The sequence below is a fragment of the Haemaphysalis longicornis genome, unplaced genomic scaffold, assembly GCF_048455015.1.
Source record: "Haemaphysalis longicornis isolate Haplotype H1 unplaced genomic scaffold, Haemaphysalis longicornis Haplotype H1 scaffold_8, whole genome shotgun sequence".
Taxonomy (NCBI): domain Eukaryota; kingdom Metazoa; phylum Arthropoda; class Arachnida; order Ixodida; family Ixodidae; genus Haemaphysalis; species Haemaphysalis longicornis.
The window spans coordinates 130,158,609-130,168,335 of record NW_027526445.1 but is presented as its reverse complement, the minus strand read 5'-3'; the positions used below and the strand labels follow the sequence as shown (position 1 = coordinate 130,168,335).

General features: G+C 48.1%; 1 pseudogene; it reads left to right on the top strand.

Annotated features, from left to right (window-relative positions):
* The first annotated feature begins 5,176 nt into the window (after positions 1-5,176).
* On the top strand, positions 5,177-7,006 carry LOC144148873 (uncharacterized; annotated as a pseudogene).
* Positions 7,007-9,727: the final 2,721 nt, after the last annotated feature.

Sequence of the window (9,727 nt, the reverse complement as noted above, 5' to 3'; positions counted from 1 at the left end):
ACCAAATGAAGAAGGTGGAATGGGAATTGCCTCTCTGAGAACTTCCATCCCATGGATGCGCCTACAACGTCTCCAAAGACTCAAAGAGTCGGATAGCCCCATTTGTAAACAAGCAGCCAACACCTCGTACGTGAAAGAGTTTCTCCGCAAAGCGGAATGTCTCACAATGTACCGGGGGGAAAAAGTTGACACCAAGAAAAGGTACCAAACATTCTGGAAGAAGCAACTCCACCAGAGACCAGAGTGTTGACGGCAGGGCCCTCAAAGAGGCCGCCGTCGCACCAGGTTCAAGTGTGTGGATTACTGACGGTACAAAGCTGCTGCCTGGACGAGAATTCATTAACATAATCAAACTACGGATCAATGCAATGCCATGTCTCGTCCGGACAAAAAGGGGAAGAGATGTGCCCACCACATGCAGGGCAGGATGCCCGGAAGACGAAACTCTGGGGCACATCCTTCAGAAATGCATTCGCTCGCACCACACGAGAACAGAACGCCATAACGCCATAGCAAGGACAATAGCGAAAACTCTGCGTGAGAAAGACTATGAAGTTCTCGAAGAGCCCCACTTCAAGGTGCCCGGAGGGACACTAGTACCTGACCTAATCGTTAAAAGGGACGAGCAGGTCACGGTGCTGGACGTCCAGGTCGTCGGAACTCTGAAGAGACTTAGTGACCTCCACGCAACAAAGACTGCGAAGTACATGCAACCAAACTTCCTCTCACAACTCGACGGCCGTCCAGTGGTGTCAAGTGTCACCATGTCTTACAAGGGGTGTGGGCCCGTGAAAGTGTGAAGTCGCTGCAGGACTTGGGCTTCACGCGAAGGGATTTTAAATTACTAACCATCAGGTGTCTGCAGGGGGGGTATCAGAGCTTTGTGGCTCACCAACGAATGATCATTGTCCACGGTGGGTGAAAGCTAGGCCCGCTCGCTGGTGTGTTCATAAACTAATACCTGGGAACCACTTCCCTTGATAAGACAAAGTGGAAATCTTCCATCCAGTCTACGCTGTGGAAAGGAAAGGAAAAAAAAAAAAAAAAAAAAAGCCAAATGCCTCGTAATCTAATTAGTGACGCGCATGAATGGATTAACGAGATTCCCACTGTCCCTATCCACTAGCTATCGAAACCACAGCCAATGGAACGGGCTTGGCAAAATCAGCAGGGAAAGAAGACCCTGTTGAGCTTGACTCTAGTCTGACAAAATACTCTGACAAAGTACTTGACTCTAGTCTGACTCTAGTCTGTGCGTATGGAGTCATATGTTCTAGTGCGGGAAATGAGCTAGTGAGTCGCATGGCCATTCCTTTTTTTCCTAACTATGTAGCTTATTTGAGCGAAGTTAACGCTTAAAGTCGTGACAGTATGCTTCTATCAAGACAATCTTTCCAATGAACCAAACTTGTGTTTTGTCAGCTTGGCCCTTTTAATGGTTTTCAGTAACTTTCTGTGCACTGATGTGCTTTGGTATTTCAGAAAGTACAGCACTTTCAGACCTCATTCTTTAGGCCATAAGTTGCTTAGAAATTAGGCTGCCCCTATTTGTAAATGAATTATTCAGATGCATGGCACATCTCTGATGTAAAAGAGAAGAGACGATTCTTATCTATCTGTGCCTAACTTGTGCTACATTTTGAAATTTTTCACGTGAAATTTCACTTCTGCTTTAGCTAATGGAATTTACTGTCAGAAACAGAAGCATACGTCATGCATGAAGCCATGAAGAACTTTTATTTGTATAGTATTGGAAGTGTATGGTGTACCTTTAGAGTGCTGCTTGATTTTGCCACTCGAGGCTGTTATGTACGAAATTAGTCCAATAATAAGGTTCTCCAAGGTTTTGCACAGAGTTCTAATTGTGCACCTGAGTGGAGGAAAAGCTCCATTGCAATGGAATGTTGAGCCACGGCCCCTCGATCAGGCGCACGCAAGGTGCGGCCTGCCGAGTCTCACCGCTGCCAATGGGCGAGTGTGTCTTGGCGGAGTTGACAGCTGCGGCCGTTGTTTTCAGTGAGGGCGTCACCATCCGGGGATGAGTCGGACAGCCGGCTGCACTTAGACGTGCTGTTAGCGGGAACGGGTGCACGAAAGCAAGCGCATCGTTTGCGTTGGTGCGCACAGACCCTCAAACGCATGGGGTGCGGGTGTGAAATGTCACTGTTGTCATTAGTGAGGCATTGTTCTGTGTGCGTTTTAGTGAGAGCAAGTCTTGCGCTAGCGGCGCGATGCCATGCAACTGCTGTGTGCCGCTCTGCGGCTCGAACGCTAAAAAAGACCCCGGAGTGCAGTACCACGAGTCTCCTAGCAACTCGGAATGTCGTGAGGCGTGGCTGAAGAATGTTTCTCGCGAAGGACCAGCGGGAAAAGGAAGCAAATGGCAACCAAGTTAGCGGTCGCTGGTATGCTATAGACGTTTTAGAGAAAGCGACTACAGGACAAACACGAAAGTACAGATTTTACTTCCGACCGCCGTACCCACCGTGTTTCCCAACTACCCAGAGTACATGCAGAAAGGAACTGCGAAGCCCAGAAACCATCGTAAATGTAACTGTGATGTTGATGCAAGTAGATGCCCATGGGAGAGCCCCAGAGAAAGTTCCCGGCGTGATCACGATGATGTAGAAGCGATCGCTCCTGACTTCCCCGAGAAGTACGAGCAGAAAGTAGGTTTTCAAGTGACGTGGGGTGGCAAAACACCGTAGAGATCGTGCGCATCATAGAAGAGAACGAAAAAACAGAGGCCCCACTAAAAAAAAAAAGAAAAAAAAGAAAAAAAAAAGAAAAAAAAAAAGATTTCTCGTCCATTAAACGACCTGCAAAGAATGCAGAGCGAACTCGACGAACTGAAAGACCGCCTTCAATCGTATGAAAACAACAAGGCGATTCAAGCTTTCGTACAGTTTTTGAAAATTGCAAAAGAGGGCGACAAATCTGCTCAGTTTATTAGCAACCAAGCGGCTAATTTTAACAACCAGAAGCCCTCTTACTGTGAAGCACTACTGCACGAATGTGTCCTTCGGAAAACATGCTTGCAAAAGGAGTATGAATTCACTTGCGCGATACGAGGTCTTTTGAAGTTGCCATGTCGTTCCACTCTTCAAAAGCATGTGGTCAGGTGAGGTTGGCCTGACCTCCTAGATGAAGGAGCGCCTTCGTGTGGAGCGCAAGGAACTGTGTGAGAAGATTAATTGCTCGCTCATTATTGACGAGATCGCTATCGCACAGAAGGTGATATATGACCGAAAAGTGGACAAACATTTCGCCTTGTTGACATGGGCCCCGGGGAAGAGGCAAGCGCGACAGATCAAGTGGCAAACCGGCTGTGGTGCGTTGTTTTACGGGGATTTTCAAGCAGATATATGCCCTACCCGTTGGATATTTCTTCACGCCATGCCTGAAGAACACCAAGCTGTTTTGAATGACAATAGAAGTTCTCAAAGCTGTGGAAGGCGTGGGATTTCTCGTGACAAAAGTCGTAACTGACATTTTCAAACGTCTTTCGGAGGATGGCACCCCTGTTCATGCTGTGCGTGCCTCACACCCTTTTAAAGAAAGGTTACCCACTTTTCTTTTCTGTTGATCCCAATCATCTCATAAAGAATCTGTGCACCAACTTCCTTGGGTGAGAGATGATGGACAAAGATAAGCAAATTCGAGGCCGCTTCTACCCGAAGGAACTAACGTCGACCATGGCAACATCGCCCATGGCAACAGCGACCACAGTGACGACGAGATCGGCGCTGCGGTGAATTTCGTGAGCGCATCGCAGAAAAAGATCGAGTTTTTCAAAAACGACGTCAGACCGGACGCCGATCGTGCTGAAAGCGTAGTGCTGTGCGAGTTGGGGGCATTGACTGCCGTCGTTGCGGGTGCGGCATGCCCTGTTTGCCACGAGCAAAAACTCGCGGTTCGGGCGCCCGATAAAAAGCGGAAAGGACTTTCTGCATTTCTAGAGCTCCATTGCGAAAATGCGGAGTGCCCGGAGAGCGTCCTTTCGTCCTCATACGCGTCGAAGCGAATCACGTCAGATGGTGGCCGCTCTTCAAACAGAAGCTACGACAGCGGGAGTTCGCGTGAAACATTTGCCATGAATGTGAAAGCGGTCCTGGCGCGCGTGCCGTTGGAATTGGGCATGAAGCGGGGGACACATGGACGGAGAGGGACGCGTCTGTGCACGCGATTTCCCGTTCCGTTAGCCGGAACGGTCCCCTCTGGCACCAAAAACCGGGTCTCCGCATGCGTCAAACCTGCTAGATATTTTCCGCCGCCGCCACGCGTCCAACGTGTGGGCAATTAACTGGCAGGGGGCGGCAGCCAATAACAGCACGAGGCGCGGAAGCGTCATTCATGACGTTTCGCGCGCGTTTGTTCGGTCTGTCGTCTGCTCCTGGATTTCGCGAGGTGGGTTTCTCCTGCGCCGCAGCCATGAGCAGCTCAAGGGCGGCCCGCATCGCCGAAAACGATCTGCTAATATCCCTGGTACGAGCAGAACCAAATGTATGGGACCAGAAAACAGCTGCGTATCGCTTTCGCTTGCCTTGTAACTGCAAAAGACCACGCTGCATAAAGTAAAATTAAGAGCAACATCTCTTGAGAAGTGTCGGCATTGCAGTGTTTTTTTTCTCCGTGTAGTCAGCGAAGGCTGCCTTTATCGTGGTTGATTCGGTGGCTTTATTAAAGTTCATGTGAAAAGAACAACCATCGAAACCATATTCTTGCCACATTGAATGAGAGAAGCATTTTCACAAATCCACATAATTGTCAATAATGCGTAGCATTCTTACGCCGCTAGTATTCATTGAGTTTTTTAGAGACAGATTTGGCTATGAGTAGCCTAATTCGTTGGGGTATTTTATTTTGATTTTTATTTTGTTTCTTTTCGCCAATGATCTAAATTACACCATTATAGTGATTAAGCACTTGACCAACAGTGTGTTTTTCCGCAGATGACAGGCGTAGTGCTGGTTTCGTCCGTTTGCGCGATTATTTATTCGTGTTCTCGTTCTTTTTCGGGCTTTTTTAGTTGAGTCTTCGTTTTACAGAGGACATGTATAAGCAGCATTTTTTAAATTTCGTCCTCATTTTTGCGAAATGGTTATATTCTGTATTTGGAGGGGGGGGGGGGGGGGGGGTATTGTGTTTTACCATTTACCTTCATTCCGCTATTACAACGAATAAATGCGTTACTTCCGCCAGTTATGCATTGTTGTGGAACTGCAGTGCGTTACATGACTGGCTCGTCTCCGCAATTTTTTTTCGTAATTTCAACGTTCTTTTGTCGACTTTTTTAAGTTACGTCTTCGATTTCGAGCAGATGTAAGACATATTTTTAGTAATTTCACTGTTGTGAATATTTATTTTTTTCTATTTTTGTAGTACATTTTTTTTCTCAAAACTCCGCTTGGCCAATTATATCCATTTACGCTATTAATGGATATAATTGGCCCCAATTACTTAAAGCAACAATCTCCTACGAGAGGAAATCACGAGCATCGCGGGGCACCCAGGCGAACTCCGTCAAGCGTCAATGCGGCCCTGTGCGGGCTGCCAAAGGCTGCATGCACGCACGACGGAACGGGGCGGAGCTGAGCGACCCGACGCGTCGACGGCGCCCGCGCACCATGTGTGTCCAATTCCACCAAACGGCGGCGGGGAGCGGTTTCCGGAACGTTTACCGGAGCCGAAAACCGGCTGCAAAGACGGACATGTGTCTGGCCCTTGAGCAGCTATCACGATTTTGTGCAGTAGTTGGGTTGCCAAACCCTATGCACCACAAAACATTCCACGCGATCGGCAAAAAAATTCACAGTGCAGCTGTGAAGGCTGTGAGCGAAAACCTGGAAAGGGCACGCAGTGTGACCCAAGAGGCGGCTGGCGGTGGTGACGTGCCAGTCATGTTTGATGGCACATGGCAAAAAAGAGGCCATAAAAGTCACAACGGTGTGGGAACAGTTGTGTCTTTGGACACTGGTTTGTGCTTGGACTATGAAGTCCTTTCGAACTTCTGCCTTGCATGTAGTGTCCATAAAGACATGGGAGAGGATGAGGAGACATGGCAGGCGTTCCATGGTCCTGTCTGTGAAAAAAATTGCGACTGTTCGTCTCACGCCATGGAAGCTGAAGCTGCAGTGCACATTTGGCAAAGAACTCTGGATTATGAGACACCCCTGCGGTTCACCACTTTTCTGAGCGATGGGGATAGCAAGGCCCACAAAGCAGTCTGTGATGCTAACGTGTACCCTGACACGGCGGTGGAAAAAGAGGAGTGCACCAACCATGTGGCAAAACGACTGGGCACCGGCCTGCGCAAACTACCAACGCCACTTCCACGAGGCAAGAAGCTGAAGGAGCCCGCCATCCAAAAGCTTCAAACTTACTTCCAGGTGGCCATTGTGAACAACAGGGGAAGTGTCCACAACATGTACACTGCAATATGGGCATCATATTTTCATTCCTGCTCAACAGACGGTGCGAGCAGCCACAAGTTCTGTCCTGCAGGACCAGACTCTTGGTGTAAGCACCGACGTGCTGAAGCACAGGGCAAGCCTGCACCGTGCCACACCCGCCTCCTGACCAAGGCACAGGGTTTGGCAATCCTCCCCATCTATAAGCGTCTCACAGATGAGAAACTGCTCACAAGGTGCCTCCACGGCAAGACACAGAACGAGCTGAATCCCTCAATAGTAAGATATGGCTGCTCTGTCCGAAGACCCGTTTCGCTTCCCGGACTGCTGTGGAAACGGCCACAGCCATTGCAGTCCTCTGGTACAATAGGGGCCACGCAAGTTTCGAGCAGGTGCTGGAAGAGCTTGGGGTACTTCCTTCAGAGGCCCTGGTTACCCTCAGCGACCGCCGAGATAGCATGCGCATGCAGGAAATGAATGCACAGCAGACTGCTGAAGCAAGGGCCCACCGTCGCAGTGCAGCCAAGAGGGCCCGGATCGAGGAGTCCTGCCGCACCAGCCGGGAAGGAAAAACGTACAGCGCTGGAGGGTTCTAGGCACCTCATATACTCTCTGGACATGTGTGTGTGTGTTCAGCCCAAGTTTTAGGCTAATTCATTTGCATGTTTGTAAATACACACTTCTGAAACTTTCAAACGTGTTTTTCTCATTTTGCAATTTTGGCCAAGTTGCATTTTTTCCGGGAAGTGTTTGGGGCACAGAATGGTCATACGACAGCGAAATGTGGCACACACATTGAGGAGAGTGCATAGAGTGCTGATATCTACTTGGATCTGCACTACCTCTCATTAGTAAATGTTAATTAATAAATTAACTCAAAGGTGAGTGGCAAAAAGAAAGTACTTTGCTGCTCGGATATTTTATTCATAGTTTCAGACCTTGTACACAATTTCTAGCTAGATATCAGCACTCTATGGCTTATAGGGAGCAAAAGGAGCTGTTGCACAACTCTCTGCATGAACATTTAGTATGCGCGAAAGTTTCCGGAAAACTTGTAAAGTTTCACCATTACTTGCAACATAACTTAAAAACTATTGCAATTATGTAAAAACTGATTACAGATTTGGAATCTGGAGGAAAAACTGCACCAATAGTCTAATTTCTATATGCTCTAAGTTGAATAACAGAAAAAAAGTGTTTTCGAGGAGCATCTCCCCTTAAAGCTGCTGGTTAAGCCAGGAAGTTTTCTAACTCGCGTTCACGTGGAGCCAAACAACTTGGAGGAGATGAAAGTTGGCTTTATTTTCTCTTGCTTTATTTTTCCTCAAGAAAACAATCTGAGCTCAAATACTTTTTTTGCTACTGCTGTTGTAGACAAATAAAAGCCTGAATGAAACTCCCTTTTCAAACTTTTTTTCTTGGCTTCGAACAACAGTGTTCCACAAACGGGCTTGCAAATTTACAAGGCCATTATGCAATTTGACTTGCAAGCAATTTTCATTAAGGGGAATATAAATATATATATGAAACTGAATCTCTAAGCGCCAATAATGCAATATGACATGGCGTGAAAAGCCGGTGAATGCGAATGCAGTAAACACATGGAATGCTATGCCAGTTCGTAGTATTGATGTTTGTAACTTCAGGCTCCTTATGAGCAATTTTCAGTCGCAGTAAGCTTCAACGTCATTGCAGACCAATTATTAACACTCAGCAGCAGGTCGATGAGTGCGCGCCAGCTGCTGATGGGAGCACAGCTGCTGATGAGCACAACTGCTGATGGGAAGGAGCCTGCGAACTAGGCTTCCCAAGATGACGGAGAGTGTGGAACCGAAGTGGCCTGCACCGGACGACGTCAAGCGCCAAGATGAAGAGGTGAGAAGGCGGCAGAAGAAAGACTTCGATCGCCGTCACGGCACGACCAAACTTCCTCCGCTGCAGCCGGGAGATACGGTGTGGGTTCGAGACGTCAAGGCTACAGCGTGCGTTCTCAGCCCAGCTGCCAAGCCCTGTTCGTACGTCGTGGAAACACCCACCGCTGTGCACGTGCGTAATATGGTTCATCTAGTGCCCTATTCAGATCCAGCTACGCAGCCAGCTCGAAGTGACAACGGCGAGGAAAAAGATCGGAGAAAGGTAACACCCACCACGGCGACAGCAACACCAGGAGTGTCCGGTGAATGCACAGTGCGAGTTACGAGGTTCGGGTGTCTGGTCAAGACTCCGAAAAGACTGGACTTGTGATGTGTTAAGACTTGACTTGTGATGTGTTTGCTTCGCATGTGCTGATCTCGGGGAAGAGATGTAGAGGGCGCTACATGCCATTCATGCTATATATTGTTGTGACAAATAAAGGTGTGCGTCATTCGTTCTGCTAGCACTGCTCCAGGCTCCAGTCACTGGTGCTTGCGCGGCTATTGCAGCCGTCAGCACACATTCCCCTACAGTGCCAGGCTACGACAGTACAGAATTTGGCGACTCAAATGGCAAATGACTCCTGTATTGAGGTCGGGTGCGTGAATCGCCGCAGCAAAGACAGTAACATCGGCATCTTCAGGTTCCCGTCGAAAAACCTGCAGGCCCTGCAACACAAGCGGTGGGCCTTGCGCCGTTTCAACGATGACAGAACACAGTGGGAACATGCATGTTATGGAAAGCCCGCTTGTTCCTAGAAAAATGAGATGTTCTGCGAGCCGTTGACAAGATATTGACACGGAAAAGGATACATATCACAAAAGAGTTTGGGCTGCCACCATCAACTTAGAACTGAAACGTATCAAAGAGATCTGAAATCGAGACTCCCACTGCAAAGACAGGGAGGCAGCACTGCTAATCTGTACGCTGAACCTGTTGAAGTGGTTTACACAAGCTCAAGCGAACTTTGACGGCAGCATTTCGCACTGACGGAGCTACGGAACTCACCAACAAGCATGGCATCGATGATTTCAAGGTGTCAAACAGCTAGATTGAATGATCTAAAAATCGGCACTGAATGGCATACAGAATGGTGAACTGGAATTTTCACGCCAGATTTTTTTTTTACACACCAGCTCGGCAAATACAAACCAATTTGAGGCTTTATGCCAGCAAGGGACGGCTGCAGGTTCATTTTAAAGCTTGTCAGGATAACCAAGCGGGAGCAGCTCAAATACGTTTGAAATCGATGATAAAACTCTCGATGCTTTATCTGCCGAGTAAATGTGACAGCTACAGTTTTGTTCATTCATATGGAATGCATGTTAGGGACAACTTTCAGCACTACAGCATGAAACGACTCACTAGTGGTTCTGCTATCCACATTTCCAGACTGGGAGCGT